Source organism: Micromys minutus (genome assembly GCF_963924665.1).
Source record: "Micromys minutus genome assembly, chromosome: 16".
Taxonomy (NCBI): Eukaryota; Metazoa; Chordata; class Mammalia; order Rodentia; family Muridae; genus Micromys; species Micromys minutus.
In genome coordinates this window covers 26472190-26494316 of record NC_137985.1, presented here as the reverse complement: position 1 = coordinate 26494316, position 22127 = coordinate 26472190, and the positions used below count along the sequence as shown (strand labels likewise).

The following is a 22127-nucleotide window of genomic DNA, read 5'->3' as shown; positions in this document are numbered from 1 at the left end:
CTTAGACATCACAACAGCTGCTGGCAGCACAGACTTCAGGAAAGGCATCAGCCTCTGCCTCCCAGACCTACCAGAATCCACCCCCATCCCCCGTGAGTCTGAGCTGTCCGAGATGAAATGGGTTTGGGGTAATCACAATGGACCACTGAATACGATTCAGCGGCGAGGACCCCCAATGGTAGTTGCCTTGTCCACTTAAAATTCTTGAAAGCGGTGAGAAGAGTCGCTTGGAAAGGGAGAGAAACGGACTTTAAAAGGTGATGTCAGGACTTCACCATGTGCTCTTGGCTGGTCAGACTCAGGGTTGGGATTTGGAGGCGCTGTGGGAGTATCCGTTCACTACTCTCCCCTAATCCTCTCAAATCGCCTGGCTCTACAGCTGTTGGTGCACCAGATAAATTATTTGTTCAATTATTCTTGGCCGGGATGGGGCGGCTGGCCTCAAAGGCTCTGAGCTTCATAATTCCGGCTACTTCAATCAGCCAGGCCCTCCCCGGGCTGCCCACGGGAGACAGGGCCTGTTTGAAGCCAGGGCACTGGGTTTGTCTTCTTTCCACTCTTTTTCATCTCCACGCAGACGGCGGGGCGCGGGCACCTCCCGGTGGACCCCGGCAAGGAGCAGCATCAGTCGTGGGCCCCGTGCCAATGCATGGAATCAAGGCAATAAAATAATTACAAATGAAAGGGAGATTGGTGAGCTCTGTGGAGACAGATGCTTCCAAAAGGGTTCTAGAAATCTCCCCGGCATGTTCTCAAAGGGGACTTTTCTGCAGCTGCCATCTCCATGGCAATCGGGCAGCAGATGCTGGGCCAGGAGCACTCTGGGCACTTGTCAGAGCCACCCAACACCAGCCCGGGAGGGACACGTAGGCCGGTCACCTTGGCATCGCGGAAATGCACCGGCCGTGAGCACAAATTTATTTTCCCCATTTTTAGTGCCCCCTCCCTTTCTCTTGGCCTCTAAAGAGTCCCACTAGTAAGTGGGTGACAGCTGCTGAGAGACTGGTCCTGTCTGGCAGTTGCTCTGAGAAATACTCGGGGGGGGGGGGGGTGTTGAAGCCTCACGTGGCTAAAAAGTCCTTTGCAGCCAAGGTGTTCTCTTACCAGTCTGTTGGTTTTTTTCTTTGTTTTGGTATCTTGTGAGACTGAGTCGGTATCGACAAACAACTTGGGATAACTCCTCTTTCCAGCCCTCTGTCTCCATCACCTTCCTCAGACCTCCTCTTTTAAAGGAGATCTAAGCCACCACAACTGACAGCTGTCAAAGTGTGAACTAACACAAGCTACGTGCTGTAGCAAGAACTCTAGGACAGGTAAGAAGGTCTCTCCACCTAATGGGACAGACACTCTAAAATGAGGCCCTGCATGGTCTACAGGATATCTTTTCCAGAGCTGGCGGCCAGGTACCTTAGCAGTAGCATGAGCTAGGGATGTGACATGTTTAGAATTAATGATTCTAAATAATGTGACAAGTGGCCCAAATTGAAATAGTTAATTTGTTGGATAGTGGGGATGCTGAGAACCCCCACAACCCAAAATTTCAAAATATGAAATGCTCTATGATCCGAAACCTGGACATCAACATGCCCCAAGTGGAAGACCCTACACCCGGCCTCACGTGTTCTTATCAGGAAGTTCCAGCATCCACATGCAAAGAAAGCTTAAACTGTGTGAGCCATGTTGACACAGTGGTATTACAGACATACCGGGGAGCAGATACTGAAAAGGAATAGAAAATCTACGTTCTGCTGCACTGTGCTCAGGAAGTTTGGAGTCTAGCTGAGGGGTGCTGAAAGAACAACCCCGGGAGTACTGCAGAGAGATCAACAAAAATAAATAAATAAACATAAGGAGGCAGGACCTTAGGCAACCACCAAGGGTCCAGGTGGGACTTTTGGGCTGTGGCCTTCATTGAGAGTGAATGTGCCTGTGCACATTTTTTTTGCAAAGAAAGCTTCCAAGTTCTCCTGCAAGTTGCGGATGGGTCTGAATCAAAACTGAGAGAACAGGTTTAAAGTGAGAGGAAGGACCTGGAGAGCCAAAGGGAAGGCACAGGCCGGAGCGTAGAAATTCACTCTGCCTTGCTTGAGCCCATGTCTAAACTAAAGACAGCTCCAGGAGAAGAAAATTCCAGGACTGTGTGTTTATGGCTCTGGGGTACATGCCCTGGAGCAGTTAAACCCTCCACCCCTGCGCCCCCAGACTGAACGGCTCAGTCTAAAAGGAAGTTCTTCAAGACGAAAGGTAAACATCTCAAAACAGCTTCAGGAAGTCCCTGAAACTGACCGGATTCACTACCCCTACCGCATATATAAACATTAAAGCCGACTGAGGGTCACTCTCGGCTAATCCCAGCCCCACCTGGAAGAAGCAGAGACCAGCCCAACTTTCGAGGCGAGACCAAGATTGGGGGGTCGTCCTGGAAGAGGCTCAGACCAGCTGAGGCGCCTGGAAAGGGCCCTCGCCGACCTGTTGAGCTGCCTGTAGAGAGTATTCCGTGGGCTCCAGGTTCCCAGCTTTTGGGAGCTGTCATCCAAGCTGGGGTGGGCCTTGGTAAGCAGCTGTCTGAGTCATTTCTGTCCCTCGCCCATGTTTCTCTAGGTAACCCTAATAGAACTCATTGGCTGAGCACGTTGGACTTCAATACTTCAGTATGTCACCAGCTCCCTGTTTGTGTGAATAAACGTTTGTGTTGAGTGTCCACTGGGAACGTCTCACACAACAGTGGTGTGTCCCCCGAAGTGTCAGTCCTCCCTCTCGCTCTCAGGTCTGGAGACAAGTGGCTATTTGCTATCAGGATGGCACATGTATAGTGCCCTGTACTTCATAGACTTCTGAAGGGAGGCAAGGCCAGCTGGGAGGAGTGGAGTTTACTGACCTGAATTCAAGTTCTCGCCGGCTATGGCACAGAAGAGTCGTTGCAGACTTGGGGAAGAGGCAGTGATCCTACAATTGCTTTGGGAATGTTCACTCAGTAGAATGAGACAGCCCCTGAACCTTGGCCTCTTCCCTTGCAGTTAAAGAGGTAAGAATGGTCTAAGCTCACACATGATCTGCCTGTGAGACCCGCCTCGGAGCTCAGTGGTAGAAGTTGTGTTCGCCTTGCTGACGTAGAAGGAAAAGCAGGCCAGGGGGTTAGCGTTGTCAGGGCAGAAACGTCCTAAGTCTGTTCTCTCCACGTTCTGCCGACTTTTGGCAGCAAATTTCCGACTTTTTCACGACGCCTTCCTCCTCCAGCTGGCCGCTGCCCGCCCTGCTGTAATGGTGCTGATGTAGCATCGAATACCTCAGCCCGCCTTCTTCTTTAGCTTAAGCGTCTGGCCTCTGGCTCCATATCTAATCACAAATCCTTGAGGACAGAGATGGTATTTCATCTTGGTCAGTATCACCCTGGGGGTCACCTGTCACGAGACAGGCTCCCCATATACCACTGAGTGCTCCTGAGGAGACTAGAAATGACATTAGGCTGGGAGAGGAGAGGTCTAAATGCCAAGTGCTGTTGGAAGCACCTTAGTCACTTATCCTGTTTCACAGCCATCTTTGGAGGTGACCTGTGTCATAAAAAGAGGTGATTTAACTGCGGGCAGAAAGTGAACTTGGTGTCACGTCTCAGCCAACCGAACGTCAAAGGCCAGGATTTGAGCCCAAGAAGTTGCCAGCCCATGGTCTGCCATGTGTTCTCCTGCTGCAGAGGGGGAGCTGTCTGAGGAGGAAGAAGCAATGAGGACAGACAGACAGAGGGAAAGAGCTTGTACACTAACTTAAACAAACAAAAACGACACTCTTTACCCAACTCTGTTCTCACGGCCCCGCAGCACCTGCCGTATGAGGACAGTGTGCCTGGTCACTGAGTCCAGCTCTGTGCCCAGTTACAAGTTAGTACAACGTTCCCTCTGCCACACTTCCTGCAATGCCCCACACGCTCCCTCCTCCATGAATTGGAAACGGGTGTGAGACAGATAGAAAGTGTGCCTGTGCCAGTGGCTTTTATTCCCCACAACAGAACGCCTGAGCTTTTGGATTGTTGGGGTGGACCCCCAGGCAAGCTGTAAACCCATTTGACAAGAGAATCCTCTGTGTCCCAGACATTCTAAGCACCCCAAATTAAACATCCTACTGACCCTGTCCCTTCTCATGAAAAACTTGTTTTGACATTTTGCAATGTTAACGTAAAAGAAGATATTTGAGGTACCAGAGTCTTGGACCTACAAATGCAAGACACCTGAATGCACCGCTCTGCCAGAAGTAACCTGTTGGCAGGTGTGGTCAGACACATCTATAATCCCAGCACTGGGGAAGATAAAGCAGGAGGGTCATGAGTTCAAGACGAGCCTAGACCGTATAATGAGACCCTGTGTCCAGACAAAGAAAGGTGGACGAAAAAGGGGGAGGGGATGGGAGGCAGAGAGTTTGCAACACAGAAGAACTTCCAGTGGGAAAAGGAGGAACGTTTTATTCAACAGCAACTTTGTATGTGCCTGTGCGTGCGTGTATATGCATGTGCGCTTGGGTGCACACATAACAGAAAGGCATCAGACCAATTGCTTTATTCTAATAAAATGTCAATATAACTCAAAAACCTATCCTCCTTCCACCCACTCAGCAAATACTGTGGAGTGTGCCTGCTGTGTGCTAGGTTTTGCTCTTCAGGCTGTGTGCTGAAGACAAACGTTAAAGTGAGAGAGCCCTTGGGAGACAGAATTTATAGGTAGATCTAGGCAGATGACAGAAAAGTAATTGCATACAGTGTAAGTTTTAGATGCATGGGACTGATGTCTACAAAGGCACTTTGCAGCGAAGGCATATATCTCTGTATACACTATAGCAGTATAGCATCATACAGCACAGTAGATTAAGGTGCTCTCAGCAAACCTGCAGAGTTGGCTTTCATACTCACTCTCCACGACCGAGAAGCAGCCCCGGTGACCACTGAACCTACCTGCCAGCCCTTGGGCTCCTCTCACTCCACACCCCAGGCTGTTGTCAGAGAGTGAGCGTCTGACTATTGCAGTTTCTTCTTTCTTGCCCTTCTTTTATCTCCCTACAAAAGGGGCAGAGACTTGGGTAAGGCATGTTCTAGAAGGAAACCCTGTCATGTATGACACATGTTCATTCTGCCATATGTTGTGACCATGAAGGACAGTGGAGCTGTGTGACTCTGCTTACCAAAGGTGTCTCTGGCTTGTGAAAGCAGAAAATAGGATGGTGGCCACTGGAGGAAGTGGAAACTTTCCAGCAGGTGTAAGGTCGTATACAGTTACAGACAATAGGTAAGTGCTGGACATCCGTCTGCCTGTAACGCCTACGGTTTTAAGATGTGGCCTTGTGTGCTCAAAAGCCTGTTAAAAGGATGAATCTCATCTTGGCAGTTTTTTTTTTTTTTTTAACACACACAAAAATAATAATCCTAAGGAAACTTGGGGAGATGATGGATGTGACATGTGCCTTGACTATTGGACTTGTTCATCTGTAACAAATGTCCAAACTCACAGAATTACATGCATTAGACATGTGAAGTTTTTAATCTGAAGTAACCCAGCAATGAGCCTATTTAAAAGGTAGCATTTTCTTAGACTCTTCCCCATTCTGCAGTCCTCTAGAATTCACCCGCACTTACTCTGACCCAGTTCACATCCATTGGTGTTTGAAGAATTTCCCCTTGATCTCTCCTGCCCTTGGGAAAATGAGCTGTGGAGGTAAACGGAGGACCTCTTGGCTCCCAGCTAGAGCGACTTAAAGAAGGAGGACGCTGTCACCCAGGTCCAGATGGAGTACAGTTTTAGGGGAAATGTCCTGAATTTTATGTTTCGTTTCACAGGCTTCCAGAGTCCACTGAAGCCAGTACAGCCTACACCTCACTGAGTTAAGTGGATCCACACAAACTATGACTTTCTATTGCTAATTTACTTCGCTTAGCATAATGTTGCCCACGTTTATCTATGTAAACAATGGGAGCCATTCATGCTAACCCTGGATGGCGTGCTCGCAGACTGCATCGCTGCATCTCAGCATCTCAGCTACCGTCTTGCACTGACAGACAACTCCCAGGGTGGAGCAGGGACGCCCCCATTGAACATTGAGCTTAGCTTCTTCGGAACGCCCTTCGTGCCTGCTTTTCCAAGCTCTGGCACCCTCTCTCACCTCTGAGAATGGAAAAAGACTAAGAAGTTAGGACATGATACGATACCATTGTGAAATGATCTTGAACTGGGGTGTGTGGGATCAAAGACATAGCTCAGAGGACCAGGGGGATGATGGAACGAGAGGGCTCTTCCCACTAGCTGCTGCAGGAGAGCCAAGCAGAGAAAGGAAGTGCCTCGTGGACTAAACCTACGCGCTTAGGAACCTAGCTGTTTAGAGTCCCCGGAGATGAAACTGAGTGTCCCTGTACAGAGGAAAGGAATTTGCTGGCTTTCATTTCTTGGTCAGTCGAGAATCTGGTAACTAATTATCTAGACGCAACGAGCACCCCCTGGTGGTCAAGTGAGGTGTCTCCCATTACAAAAGTATGGAAACAGCACCATCTACAGTTGCTGACAAGCTGCCTTGCCAACGAAGTTCAGTTTGCTTCCTTCCATTAGGTACTTGTGAAACAAAACGAGAGTGAAAATAAAACGCAACTCTTTAATAATGTGTGTTCCATGTCGTACTGAGTATAAACCCGGACCGCACCATGCCACGAATAAAGCGTGGATTCTCGAGGTGAACGACAAATCTGGTCGTAACTTTTTTGTTTTGTTTGTTTTATCTGTAAAGAAGGCTTGTGTTTACTTGCAGTACTGAACCAAAGTTTAAATAAAATAACGCAGGTTAAAACTGCAGATGCTGCATTGTCATAATGGTCTGAAACACAGCTTCTCAACCTTTTTTTCTTTCTTACAACTTTATTTTTTAAAAAAAGAGAGATAAATGTACAGATTTTTTAAAGCATTTTGGCATAAAACTATATGAATATATTTTGTCAGTACTTGATTCTTTTAGAGGCTTGATAGTATACATTGAAATCTTACTAGTCACCATAAGCGTCAAGTGCATGTAGAACAGAACGTGGAAACAGTCAACGTCTTCCCAACCTTCTTAACGCTTTGACACTTGAATGCAGCTCATCATTTTGTGGTGACTCCAACCATTAAATTATTTTTGTGGCTATTTCATAACCCTAAGTTTGCTGTGAAATCACAATGTAAATATCTTTGTTTTCCAATTTTCGGGAGGGTCACAAACCGCTCTTCTAGGACAGTTGCTGTTGTAGGGCAACAAGATCTTCTTCATGGTGGCAGAAATCAGCACAGCTTGTGGGAAAAGAGCAGGTGGACGATCGAAGTGTGTGTGGGGGGAAGGGGGACCGGCCTGAATCCTGGCCTGGAGGTTAGTCGCACAGAAGTAAACATTCCAGGTTTTCCTGAGCCCATTAAGACCTTCTGAAATCAGTTTTTTTTTTTTTTTTTTTTTTTTTTTTACAATTCCAAGACATTGTCAAGTCAGAGTCATACAGTCACCATGGTGGGAGTATTTACACCACAGAAACTGACAAACACTATCAAGTAGAGGTTCTTCCTCCCGCCAGAGAACCAAATATTTAATATAAATGTACACAGCTCTCAATATGCTCATCAAAACTACCTATGACACATTATCTATTGCATATTGCTGCATGAAAAATGCACCTCAAATAACCATACCTCAAAAGTTCATTACTTAAGGGAGAATGAACCAGTCGTTTCTGAAACAGAAAACTAAAACCTGAGACGTGTTGGAGGATGACACTCGGAGACTGTCCTGGATAGTTTGCTGTCAACTTGACACACGCTAGAGTCATCTGAGAAGGAGGGACCACGCCTGAGAAGATGCCTCCTTAAGACTGGGTTATATACAGGCCTATAGGCACTCCAGTGATTGATGTGTGAGGGTCCAACCTACTGTAAGGGATGCTACCACTAGGCAGGTGGTCTCGGGGTACATAAGAAAGCAGACTGAACAAGCCCTAAGGAGTGACCCAGTCCCCGGCTTATGTTTCATTTTCTGCCTCCAGGTTCTTTGAATTCTTGCCCTGAGTTCTTTCAGTGATGGACTCCGATAGGAACTATAAGCTGGGATAGAGTCTTTCCTTCCCACGTTGCTTTTGCAATAGAAATACCGAGACAACTTACTGAAGACATACTGACACAACTTCTGCCTGCCTTACTGAAGACCCTCAGTTCCATCCCCAGCACCCAAGTCTCTCTTTGTCCAGCCAAATGTAGCTAAAGCCACAAAGCAAATCAAACACACAGGCATCAGGGATGCAGAGCAGGATCAGCACATGGAGAGTTGTCACACAAGCCATGAATTGTCACCCTTCATTAGTGAGGACCTACAGGCCATTACAGAACCCTCTGTTATCTTTTTTTTAAGTTAATTATTTTTGGTTTATGTGCATGAGTATCTTGCCTGCATGCATGTGTGTGCTCTGCATGTGTGGTTGGTGCCTGCAGAGGCCAGAGCAGGGTATATGATACCCTGGGGCTAGAGTTAAGGATGGTTGTGAGCTACCTTGTGGGAGCAGAACTGAATCCTGGTCTTCTGCAAGAAAGACTGAAGGACTTAATAGAAGGTCATTTCTCAAGGCAGAGTGTTCTCCTCCTGGACAGCCTTCAGACTCCATCTGCAAGATCAGCCCTTCCCAGAGTCTATCCTGCCTCTGTGCCCTGAATAATTTGGGAGCCAAGTTTTCAAAATATTTCTTGCTCCTCCACACACACCCCACAGAACTGTCCATCAATATGAAGGAGGAATTAATTAGTTCCAGAACTGCTGCTGGTATGGTACTCAAGCAAAGACGCTCAAGTCCCTTCTATTGATTGCATGCAACCTGTGCCTGCTTCCCATGAACTTTATCTCTGAATTATCTAATATGATATAAATAATCAGGCAGGTCCACAGCCTAGGAACATAGGGTTGCTTCTCTCTTATTAGCTTTGGGACTTCGGAGACACAGTTTTTGTCCTGGACCTTTTGAAAAGCATAGCATATAAAAGGAAGCAACAAGAAACAGGCCTTCTTAGTCATGTGATAAAAGAGTAGTTGGCACTAATGGTTGGCAAGGACAGACCTGGGCAGTGAGGCAAAAGGCAGGGAAGACAGACAAGGGGCAGAGATAGGCTAGCTCATTTCCCAGGAGGGCCAGGCTTCTGACGAAGCAGGAATCTGCACTTAACTGGGGCTGGATATCATTCAGGGATTCCAGGTCTGGCATGTTGGTGATAAGCTCTGTGTCTTTGCTTCAGGAGTCAGGGGATGTTCTGGCTAGCACTCTTTAAGTGAAAATAAGAACTCAAACACAAGCTGACCACATGCAGAGCCCACAACAGAAAGGAAGTCTCGACTTGTCTGTAGCCTTCCAGGACAGGCATACCCCTTCCTGAAATCTTCACTCACAAGTTGTTACTCCAGCAAGACAGGGGCTCCAGACAGGGACTGGTGCTCAAGAGCTGTGGATTCTCCCAGAAACACCACTTAAAGACTTCAGATGGGCTCAAGACTGAGAGAGAACAGGGTGTGAAAGACAGTGACACTGTGACCACCTACGAAACTGGTAACGGTGGTAGGATGTCACCTGATGAGACACATCGTCACATCCCCCGAATTCACTCCCTACACTTGTCTGCCATCTTATCAAAAGCTCCAAACAGCTATTCCCAAGTCTCCCAGGCTATGCTGATCTTTAAAAGACAAGTCTAACCTTTATCTTTATTGGGTATGGGTAGATGCTTGCTTGCATCTTGCGTATGTGCATGAAGTACCAGCAAGAGGCCAGAGAGAGCACCGGATCCCTGAGACTTGAGTTACAAGGCATTATTTTGTGAGCTGCCATGTGGGTGTTGGGAGTGAAACCCAGGTCCTCTGAAATAACAACCAGTGTTCTTAGCTACAGAGCCATCCCTCCAAACCCAAGATAATTCCCTTTAAACAACATATCAAAGCAACATTAATACTCCCAATAACCCATGCCTACCCCTCCCCTGCCTCTCCCTCACCCTCTCACATACTTCATATTTCTTCACTTGTTCCCCCCTCCCTGGGGCTTCTTGGCTTGCCCCCCATCCCTTTCCTCCTTCCTCCTGGGTTCCCTGCACAACACTGAGTACGTAGCAGAAACAGCTTAGGTCTTGGGCCCTCTAAACTCCTGCGACTCAGTCTCTTATGACTTCCTACCTGCCCTGGGCTCCTGAAAGACCCAGGTCTTGTGTGTTTAGCCTGGAATATGTGTGAAAATTAGGAAATTAGTAGTAAGCTGGTGGGGGCACGTTCAGGGAGCAGGAATGGTAGATTACGGGTGGGGTGGCAGCAAGAGAGGGAGAAAGTTGGGGACAGGAAGGCTTAAGCAGGTAGTGGGGTGTTCGGGATCCAGGAAGGGGGGGTGAGGGGGAGGATTAGCCAAAGGGTCAAAGTCTATGACTACAGGCTCTAGGGGGTATTTATTGATGGATGTTTTGCTAAATGATGATGTTGTCAAGCTGTCTTCTGAGTATTTATGTTTCCATCCATAGACTTCTCCTGCTCTCAACCTTAGGCAGAGAGAATTCTTATTGCACAGGGTGGCAGTTAATGCAGAGACTCCTGACTGGTCAAAGTGTTGAGACTAAGCCATTTCAAGTACTCAGACATAGACGGAACAGCTATATAAGCGCTACCCACCGCAGGCTCAGGGGATGTCTAGGAAAAGGGAGCAGAAAGAAAGTTAAGGACAGAGGCTAAGGAGGCGTGCTGAGACAGGCTAGCCTATATGAACTCACAGCAGAGCTGGCTGCCACCCCCCAAGACCTCCACAAGATCAAAAGAGCTCGAACTTCCACCATGGGGGTGGCTGGATAACCAGCTCAGCAGTTACAATCACTGACTGCTATTTCAGAGGACCTTGGTTCGATTCCCAGCGTCCACGTGGCAGCTCAGCACCATCTATAACTTCCTTCTGAGGGGTCAGATACTCTCTGTGGGCAGGCACCAGGCATGCATGTGCCAGGTTACCTGTGTGCAAAATGTCCATACAAATAAAATTAAAATACGTGAGTAGGGGTGGGTGAGATGGCTCAGTGGTTAAAAGGACCTGATTAAAATTCTTAGTACACATGATGGAAGGCTCACAACCACCTACAACTACAGCTACAGGTACACCATACGCACACCACACACACACACACACACTACACATACACACACACACATACACACACACACACACACACACACACGACACTCAGACACACACACATAAACTTTCTAATATTTAAAAAAAAAAAGACATGACGTTTGAAGGGATGTGGGGTATGTTGGGCGAGGAAGCTGGAAGAATAGAGAGTGGATATGCCCAGTGCATACATATGCATATCATATGTGTGTATGGAATTAAAAACAAACAACTTTTTTTTTAAAACCAACTTTGTGATCTTTATTGACGGGTGACAACTTTAGACTCCTAGGAATCACCACACTGTATACAATAGGGACTCAGCATCAGAGGTGTGGCAGATCACACAGCAGACACAGAAATGTCCGTCTCAGTCATTCTGCCCACTGTTCCTGTGTACACGGAACATGACTGAGATCTGAAGTCTGTTCATGGTAATAATTACAATGAGCAACCTCTGCAGCCTGACGTCTACCCACATGCCTGACCCGACGTCTATGACAGCAGTTTCCCTCTTGCAATCGTGAAAATGTGTTTCCTGTTAGGAACCAGCAACCTTTTTTTTTTATTATTATTTATTTCCTCTTGAAGGGCTACCTCATCTCTGATAACTGGCTCGTTTTTGTCATTTATCAAAAACTAAAGGGTAAAGGAGGAAAGTGTGATTAATTAAAAAATATATATATATTTTAAAGAAAGATAAATTTTATTTTCACAAATTTACAGGAGCTGCTGGTGAGGGACTCACTCCACTGTGTGATCAGCCGGGACACAGTGTGAGCCGCCTCCTCGGCTCAGACTCTTCAGAAGCAGCGGCTCTTATGTCTCCTCGCTCAAGGCAACAGTCTAGTCTCTGAAGTCAGTCAGCATGAGCTGCGCCGTGCAGACCCCCAGACATTGTCCGTCCAAGCCCACTGGTGCAGAGGGAGTCTCTCTACAGAGCCACTAGAGAGGTGGGTAGTTAGTGAGTTGTGAGTTGTAGGAAGCAGCATCAGGCACAGGCACAGGGCACAGCTACAGCAGGTCCACACGGCGGTAATACAGGAGGTAGGCTGTGTGGTCAGCAGTTGGTTTCACCACTGGTACATGCAGTGGAGTGTGAGCTTTGTTGATCCCGTCCTAAGGACCTTGTGGATCGCTCTCTTAATGGTCTATACATCTTTCAACACCGAGCTCCACTTGAAGCTGCAAGGCTCACAAAATAAACAAGAAAGTCAAGATGCAACAGAGCAGGTAGGGCATCGTAGCAGTTAATAGCAATCTGTCTTTCTCCAACTTAGCATAAATTCTAATATAGCTAAGGTGGGATGTAAAAAGCTATAGAGTTCTGCTGAACTCACCAATACCAAGAAAAACAAGGGGTGGAGGTGGTTTTATTTTCAAAATGCTTCAGAAGTTATTATATTACAGAGGAACATGGCTGAACAGGTAGGAGACAGATTCTTCATTGTGGGTTCTCCTGATGGCTTCTGCAAGGCCCATAGAGATGTCCATCACCTGTATTTGGGGCCGTGTTTCATCTTGTCCTCCTGAGGTATGATATTGGTAACTATTACTGCTTCAAAGCATGCATTATTGATGTGAGAAATGACGGGGCCAGAAAAGATTTAGTGCGTCAAGATAGCATATACTCTAGTTGCTCCGAGAGAAGTTTGTCAGCAGCGTGACAGATTGTACCACTAGTGTCATCCACAAGTATAGCCACATGATCCTTCAGATCTCCTACAAATTCTTCTGTAAGACAGACTTGCTTCTTGCAGAGTAACTGCTCACATTAGGTAACCTGCTGTAGCACGATCTTCCTTAGCCTCTGAGGTGGCGGGTTTTAGGTAGTGTCATAGTGCCTTTTGATTAATTTAAGTATTTAATTTTCATCTTCCGTGGATTCATTTGGCCTCTCAGTTGAACATATTTCTGCTAAACAATTTGGTCTTATTGTCTTGTATAGAAGAAACTTAATAAAATATCTGTCATGTGTTCGAAATAGAAGAAAAGGAAGTTATGGATGGATGGATAGATAGATAGATAGATAGATAGATAGATAGATAGATAAACAGACAGACAGATAGATAGACAGACCGATGGACAGAGACAGACAGTATAACAAAGTAGATCATAATAGGTGTTTCTCAAAAGAAGGCATACCGGTGGCAAACAATTATATGAAAAAATATTCAACATCATTAATTATTAGAGTTGTGTAAACTATAGTGAGATAACACTTCGTTCCCATGAGTCACTATCAAAAAGTTTAAAAATAAGTGTGAGTGAAGATGTGTGGAGAAAAGAACCTTGCACACTGTTGTTCAGGATGTAAATTAGCACATTAACTGCCATAGAGAACGGTGTGAAGATGCCTTAACGAATTAGACATAGGAACTTTTTCACTTGGTTTGGTTTGGTTTGGTTTGGTTTGGTTTGGTTTGGTTTGGTTTGGCTTGGTTTGGTTTGGTTTGGTTTGGTTTGGTTTGGTTTGGTTTGGTTTGGTTAGGTTAGGTTTGGTTTGGTTTTGGCAACTGGGTTTCTCTGTAACAGAGTCCTGGCTGTCCTAGACTTGATTTATAGATCAGCTGGCCTTGAACCCACAGAGATCTACCTTTAATCTCAGTGCTGGGATTAAAGACATGCACCACTATGCCCAGCTGTAACCATAGTAACTTCTTAAACATAACTGCTGAGGCAGATCTCCGTACGAGTTCAAAGCCAGTCTGATTTACATAGCAAGTTACACCCCAGCTAGGGATATATATATATAGTGGCCCTGCCTCAGGAAGCAAACAGTGTCAACAAAGCTGCTAATTTGCTGGTTCAGTGACATAAGAACCTCCCCAAGTGTGAGCCACACTCAGGAAATTCAGACTGTCACAGGTTCATATTCTGAAATCCGACCAACAGCACGCCTCTAGACTATACGGATGAAACTGAATCAGAATGTACGGTATTCGGAGAGGTGGAAATGTAATCACAACCAGAATCTGCAGGAAACATAAACACAGGTTCCAAGCAGCACACCAGGTACTAGGAAGGGCTAGTACCTGGGACTGGGATTCAGAAGTGGACTCCTTCTTTGGAAGAACTTTCCAGGAGTGTGGCTGCCAGCTTAAGTAGCAATGGGGTCAGAGATGCATTCCCCACTGGCCAGACCCACTTCTGTAATCAAGCCTCCCAAAGGAAAGCCTGCAGGCAAGAATAGTGTTTACAGCACAGCCTGTGAAGAGCCACCCAAGGTGTGACCAGCGTTCTTGATCCAACATCACAAAGGATCGTCCTGGGCTATGATAGGCAACTGGGAACCTGGCCAGTGTTCTGCTGTGAGAGGAACACTAAATAGACTATGGAACCAAACACCCAGCTAGCAGAGGAAGATGCCTAACCTCTACTACTACCCAGTGCCTCTTGAACACAAAAAACCACTCCTGCTGAAAGAAAAACAACTGTTTTCTCCTCACTTCTCTCTCTCTCCCCTCTCCTCTCTCTTTTTTCCTCTCTCTCAACCTCTCTCTCTCTCTCTCTCTCTCTCTCTCTCTCTCTCTCTCTCTCTCTCTCCTCTCTTCTCTCTTTCTGTCTCGCCTCTCCTTCCTCCTTTCTTTCTTCCCTTTCCTCTCTCTCTATTTCTCTCTCTCTCCTCTATATCTCCTTTTTATCTCTCCTCTCTCCTTTCTCCTTTCTTCCCTTTCCTCTCCCACTCTTTTTCTGTCTCTCTTTCCCCCTCCCTTCCCTCTCCACTCCTCTTTCTCAGCCTCTCTCTCCTCCTTCCCTCTCACTCTCATGCACAGCTGAATGAAATAAAGAAGTCTACACAATGAGATATGAAAGCATAATTAAGCCAGGAAATACTGAAAATAAAAATTCAACAAGTCAAATAAAAAGTTCATGAAAGCCTCCCCCACAGAATGGGTGACGAGGAGAGCAGAACAGCAGGCCTTGAGGACAAGGTGAGGGAACTGGAATAGTAAGTCAGTGACAAAGACAAATTAATAAGAATGTACAAATGAAACATTTGAGGTCTATGAGACAATATAAAAAACCAAATTTCTAAGCCATGAGCATAAGTGGAGAATAATGCCATGGTAAAAAAAAAATGGAAAACATTTTTAACCAAATCATAATGGACTTTAAAATGCCCATCCAGATACAGAAAGAATATGGGACACCAAGGAAATAAGACCGGAAAATAACATTCCTGGCCCTTAGTATAGTTAAACAAAGAAAGTGCATAGAAAGCTGCAAGGGAAACCATCAACTCACATATAAAGACAGACCCATCAGGTTTCTGGCATACACCAAGTGGGCTAAGAGTGCTACATTTCTGAAAGGTGACAGCCACCAGCCCAGACTACTCTACCTGGCAAAACTATGTCATAATTTGAGCAGACAGAAAACATTCCTGTGATACAAACAGACTGAGAAAATTCCTGACAACTAAACAACAAGCTCTAAAGGACACAGAAGTGGTTTTTGAAGCTGACAAAAAAAGGGATATATTTAATTAAAAGAAAGAAAGGAAGAATGAAAGAAACTCAGCCAGGTAGTAATGGCACATGCCTTTAATTCCAGCACTCTGGAGGCAGAAGCAAGGAGATCTCTGTGAGTTTGAAGCCAGCTTTGTCTACAGTGTGAGTTCCAGGACAACTGGGGCTACACAGATGTGGAGAACCTTTTGGTGCCACTGGACAGTTGGCGGTGGGAATTTTGACATCACCAGGACAATTAGAAGTTATTTGAGGCAGGAATCTGACTTACCCTAAACTCAGGAAACTGGCCCAGATTAAGAACATTTACATTTGAAACTCAGGGCAGAACACTTACATTTGTACCTCAGGGCAGGCTCAGCGGATGTAGAAGTGACTGTCCCTTTGTCTCATGGAACCCCCTTTTGTCTATGGTTTCCCCATCTACCCCCTAGAAAGATGTTTGCAAGATTTTTGACTATTGACTTACTTGTTCCTTGACTCAGAACTGATTCTATCTTCCCGCATGTAATTAAAGTGGTTTTTAAAAAGACTGAATAAAAAAGGCTTCACTTCAGCATCAGAACTGGCCGAAGTCATGTTATAATTTTGTCTAACTGTATCTTTTTTCTTTTAATCCTCGCTCCTGCCCTAGAGAACCCATTGTCTGACCAAGCTGGCCTCGGACACACAGAAAAACCCTGCATCAATTAAAACAGAAAGAAAGGAAGGAAGGAAGGAAGAAATAAAGAAAGAAAGAAAGAAAAAAAGAAAGAAAGAAAGAAAGAAAGAAAGAAACCCCCAACTAGAATATTTCAGGCCTAGATGAGTCAACTCTAAATTCTACTGTATCTTTGAAGAACTGTGGTCACATTCGTCCACAAAACAGAAGAAGCAATATTACCAAATCTTGATTATGAAGTCAGTGCTGCCCTTATGCCAAAGTGGATAAACATATAACAAAGAAAATCACACAGTGAACCCAGCGGCAAACATTCTCAATAAACACCAAGTTCACCTCAATGGAGGGACCATGAAGATACTGAGATGGGAAATCACATACCAGATGGTGAAAAGCCTTCCCTGCTTCTAGATTGGAAGAGTGGCTATTGTGGAAACGGATACATTAAAAAGGTTATCTACAGGTTCAATTTAATCCCCCTAAACCTTCCAGTGACATTTGTTACAGAACTCACTAGAAAAGACAATAAAAAAAAAAAATAGGTATCTGGAACTTTAAAGACCATGAACAGCTAAAGCAAACCTCAGCAGAGAGAACATTGCTAAAGGTATTGGATGTTAAACATCAGAGTCGCGGTGACAAAAACAGCCAGGTGCTGGCACAGTACCAGACATGTCAACCAACTAACTAGAACAGAGGACGCAGACACAAACCCTCAAAGCTGGAGCCACCTGCTTTTTGACACACGTTTTATAAATACATACTGAAGAAGAAAAGACAACCTCTTCAACAAATAGTGCAGGAAAACTGGTTTAGCTCTCACCTTGCACAAAAATAAATAAATAAATAAACAAATAAACAAACTCCAAGTGGGCCAAAGGCCTGGAACTCTAAACTGTTGGAAGAAAGAGTAAATACCTGAGATCTAAACATAGGGCAGGGCTTTCTCAGGAGGACTTCAGACTTCAGAAAACCAGCCAGTGGCAAGCATGACTTCCTACTTGGATGAAGGAGAGAAGAAACTGTCCTAGCTATGCATTAGACAAAGGATTAGTTCCTGGAATATACGAAGAACTCGAAAATCTAAACAAAAAATCAAACAACCCATCAATCCATGGGCAGTTCTCTGAAGATAAAATACAAATGGCCAAAAAACCAAAACAAACCAAAAACAGAAGAAAGCATCCCAGTTCAGTAGCCATCAGGAAAATGCACCTTTTGGTGAGATTCTGCTTTACCCCAGTCAGGGTGAGACTCATTAACAATAACAACCCAATGAAAGAGCTAGAGAAAGGACTGAAGGAACTGAAAGGGTCTGCAACCCCATGTTGGAAGAACAACATTATCAACTAACCACACCCACCATGGCTCCCAGGGACTAAAACACCAACCATTGAGCACAAATGGAGAGACCATGGCTCCAATGTAGCAGAGGATGACATTGGCATCAATGGGAGAAGAGGCCTTTGGTCCAGTGAAGGCACGTTTTCCCATTGTAGGGGAACACCAAGGCACTTAGGTGGTGAGGGTGATTGGGAGAGGGAACACCTTCATGGAAGCAAGTGGAGGGAGAGGTGAAGGGTAGTAGGAGGGAAAGGGGATTACATTTGAAATGTAAATACAGAGAAGTCCAATAAAATAATATAAAAAAAGAAACAATAAATGCTAGTGGGGATTCAGATAAAAGGGAACCCTTGCTATACTCCCCTGGTAAGAATATAAACAAGTCCAACTCAGGTCCTACCTGACTCTGTGTGTGGTCGGTGGTGATGGTGTTCTAGCGTCTGTATTGTGGTTGTGGGTTATAATTAGATCATCTGTTAAAAACAGTATTATGGTACGTGAAATATCCCTAGAGTTACTAAATCCGGTCCTTCCTCTGAGGCGGCTGCTCTCCATCCTTTCTATGGCTTACCTTACCAACTCTGAATCTTACACCCAACTCTAAGGCTCTGCTGTGCCCCACAGCTGTCCAAATCACTTCGCCCGAGCCTGAACCACGGACCTGAAGGGCCAGCTTGCTTGCTTTCCACGCTGCGGCCACAAGAGGGAGCTCTGTGACAGCTCTGCAGTATAGCCGTGGCGGTACAGGTAAATCCATGATGTCGTGAACACACTTTAAAAAGGAAAAGACGACTCAGGGAGAAAAGCAGTTGTGAAAAACGACGGAGAGAGTCCACAGACTTTACAATTAGCAGGCTAGAATTAGGAGACAAGGTCATTACAACAGTGTTATCCGTTCCACATTCAAGAAGTCAGAGTAAAGACTACAGCTGACCGTTTTCAAAAATAAAATCAAGGGCTAAGGGTGTTGGTCAGCTTTGTGAAGAAGGCTGTGAGTTTGGGTTTCAATCATGAGGCGCAGAAAAAGAGAGTAGGGGAAAGAGAGAAAGGGGTAGAGGGAGAAAGAATAAGAGGGGGAAGGAGGAGGAAGAAAGGAAGGGGGAGGAAATAATCTTACACTGGCCCATGCGTGATGTATGTACATGCATGACATATATACAGGACTACTCCTGTAGACCTGGCTACTCAGAAGGCAGAATCAGGAATGTTGGGAATTTATAGCCAGTCTATGCCAAACAGGATAAAATGATTCTATCTTTAAATGAATGAGTGAATTGATTGATTAAATTGAGATTTTTGAGACTAAATGTACAATGTTGAAGAGGAAAAAAATGATAATCATGAAAATACAAGGACTGGGATGGACAGAGTAGAAACTGAGTTTGAAAACAGGACACGGGGCACACAGACTGAAACAGAAAGATGCTGAGCACAGACAGTATTCACACACTGCGCGAACAACTTCAGTAACTTACATATGGAGAACTAAAAATGCTTCTAAATGAAAAAAAAAATAAAATAAAATAAACTGTCAGAGAGACCATGAAAATATTTGATAGGTTTACTGGAGGGAAAAAAACCAAAAACCTCTACATAGCACCAACTTGTAAATCTTTGTGAGTTCTTTAGATGCAGCTCTGCATCCCTTGGCTGGCCTTGAACTTGCCGTCCTCCCGCCCTATGCTCCAGAGAGCCTGGATTACAGGCGTGAGCCACCAGACTCCACCAGTATTTTTTTTTAATCATGTAAAACTAGTCCCAATGAAATGTAAGGGTCATTCCAGAATGGGAATTCTGTTCATATAAATTGTTACATCCACAAACTAAGAAAACTCATCTAACTTTATGGTTGCAATCTTTCTTCATGTGTAATAGTCGTCTAATAAAAAACACTAAAACACAGACTCCTGAGGAGAGATGAAAACGGTGGACCAGACAGAAAGCTGCTTTCAGGCATGATGGGGCATCAGTCTGCTTGTACCTTCCCCGCTTTCAAAACTATAAGCTGAGCAAAGTCTATGACACTGGACCATGCCAATGCAGAACAGTGGTCACTGAGGAAGAAACAAATGCCCTGGGCAGCACAAATGCCACCTCGAAGCCTGGAGAACTTTCAGCCTACCATTAAAAAAAAAAAAAAAGAATCAAATGTAGCCAAATGGACTCACCAGTTAAAGAGACAAAGTTCAGGGCTCCAGCAGCACAAAGGAAGTAGGCCACGTATCAAAAAAGGGAAGTCTCCTGGGACCCCAGAGAGGTACCCCCAGCCTTTGAGCACTGTGATGTGCACAGAGAAGCCACAAAGCTGGGGGGGACTGAAGAAGGAAGGGCAAAGCTGTCCCAGTTCACACAGGGCCAGAAGCAGGATTCTCACAAGCTACTCGAGCCATACCCTCTAGTACGGTGGTTCTCAACTATGGGTGACAACCCCCTTGGCAAACCTCCATCTCCAAAAATCTTCCAATTAGGATTCATAACAGTAGCAAAATTACAGTTGTAAAGTACCACGGGAAATAATTCTAAGGTTGGAGGATAACGCAAAGTGAGGAATCTTTTTAAAGGGCCACAGCATTAGGAAGGTTGGGAACCACTATGGTGGTGTGTGTGAGGAGTTGATGCCGTTCTCCAAGTCAGTTGCCTCCACACAGCTAAGTTAGCCCTTGAGGATAAGTTGCCTTAGATGTGTCCTATTCAGGCATAAAAGTGAGCCTCAAAAAAATCCCAGACTGCAGCGGTCCTGGTTGGGGAGAAGCTGTGGAAGAATGTGACTTTCAAATTGTGGAGATGTAACAAAAGATTTAGACAGTTCATAAAACCATCTTTTACGAGAAGAGGTCTCTTCAGCTTTGATGCGTATTTTTCTTACCTCACGGCTCTTAAGCCCCCACAGCCTTAGGAAAGCCTTCCTAGCTTGTCCTACTTAAAAATGAATAGTAATTATTTATTACTATTATTTAGTTGTGTACTTGTGCACCTGCTCGTGTGGGCTGCATAAGTCTGTGAAGCCAGAAGAAGGCATCACGTGCCCTGGAACTGGAGCTGTAGACTGGTAACTGCTGGTGACCGAACCCACACCTTCCACAGGAACAGTAAGCACTCAGCTGCTGAGCCGCTCCTACATGTTACCTACGTAACAGTCACCATTTGTTGCTTTGGATGGTGTATTTAACCACGGAGTCATCTCTCCGGCCCCGAGGAAGACAGTTAAACAGTGGACTGAGAAGATGGCTGGCTCAGTGATGCTTGCCCTGCAAGCAAGAGGACCTGGGTTTGATCCAGCTCTTACACACTGGGAGGCTGGATCCAGATTGATGGCTTGGGCTTGCTAACCAGCTTAGCCTGCTCTGGCTTGTGGTCCAACACCTAAGGTTGACCTCTGGTCTACACACACACACACACACACACACACACACACACACACGTACACACACGTACACACACGTACATGCACCCTCACACACATGTAATACATAAATACTTACACACACAAAAGAAAGATAGAACTGAAGGGAGAGGGGAGGGGAGGGAAGAATGGGGAAGGGAGGGAGGGAGGGAAGAAGTGGGGAGGGAGGGAGGAGGAGGGAGGATGAACACAGACAATGAGGCAGTGGAACAGGTTATCGAGTAAAATTCTTGATTAGAAAGTATGAATACCTGAATCACAACCCAAAATTCAAAATTTTTTTAAAAAAAAAAATCAGACACAGTGACACAAGCTTATAATCCAGCTGCTGGGAAGTAGAGCGAGGCAGCTTCCTAGAACTCACTGGCCTTACCGTACTAGATGAGCTCTAGGCCAGAAAAAATGCTTTGTCTTTAACAAAAGTGGACAGCACATGAGAAACACCTCCACATACATGCATACGCAGATACAAGTATACCCACGTGCACATAAACATGTGCAAATACACACAGAAAGACACAAGAGTGAGTTGGGTGTGGTGGTCCATTCCTTTAATCCCAGCACTCGGGAGGCAGAGGCCAGCCTGGTCTACAGTGTGAACTCCAGGCCAGCCAGGGCTACCACAGAAACCCTGTCTCTTGAAACCAAAAAATAGCAAGAGTGGCTCTAGTTTCTCAAATTCATTGAAAATTGTAAATCAGAATGTATTAGACTAGGTTCTTGAGTGAAGCAAAATGAATGTTTTATGTTACTAATGTAATACAGCATACATTTATAATATGTGCATCATGCGTAGAGAGCTGGGTATGGGGACTCAGGCTGAAGGGCTGAAAGAGAAGGTGAAATTGGGCTATGTAACAAATTAAGGCTAGCTCAGGAAACAGACTCAACAATAGGTAAATAGGTGATTGAAACGTGTAGAGAATCAGAGAGATTATCAATCCGAGGAACCGATTCAGGCTGTCACAGAGTGGGAAGTACCGTGACCTGCCATCTGCAAGCTAGAGACCCAAAAAGAGCCAGGAGTCTGAGAGTCTGAGAGCAAGGGGGGCCATGGCAGAAGCCCTAATCTGAAAAGAG

The 22127-nt window shown here is 45.4% G+C and overlaps 1 pseudogene across 1 annotated transcript; it reads right to left on the bottom strand.

Annotated features, from left to right (window-relative positions):
- Positions 1–12571: 12571 nt before the first annotated feature.
- On the bottom strand, positions 12572–18401 carry LOC308430926 (ribose-phosphate pyrophosphokinase 1-like; annotated as a pseudogene). Its single transcript has 2 exons — positions 18221–18401; positions 12572–12901 (listed from the first exon to the last, which is right to left on the bottom strand). The product of its transcript is annotated as a ribose-phosphate pyrophosphokinase 1-like (transcript).
- Positions 18402–22127: the final 3726 nt, after the last annotated feature.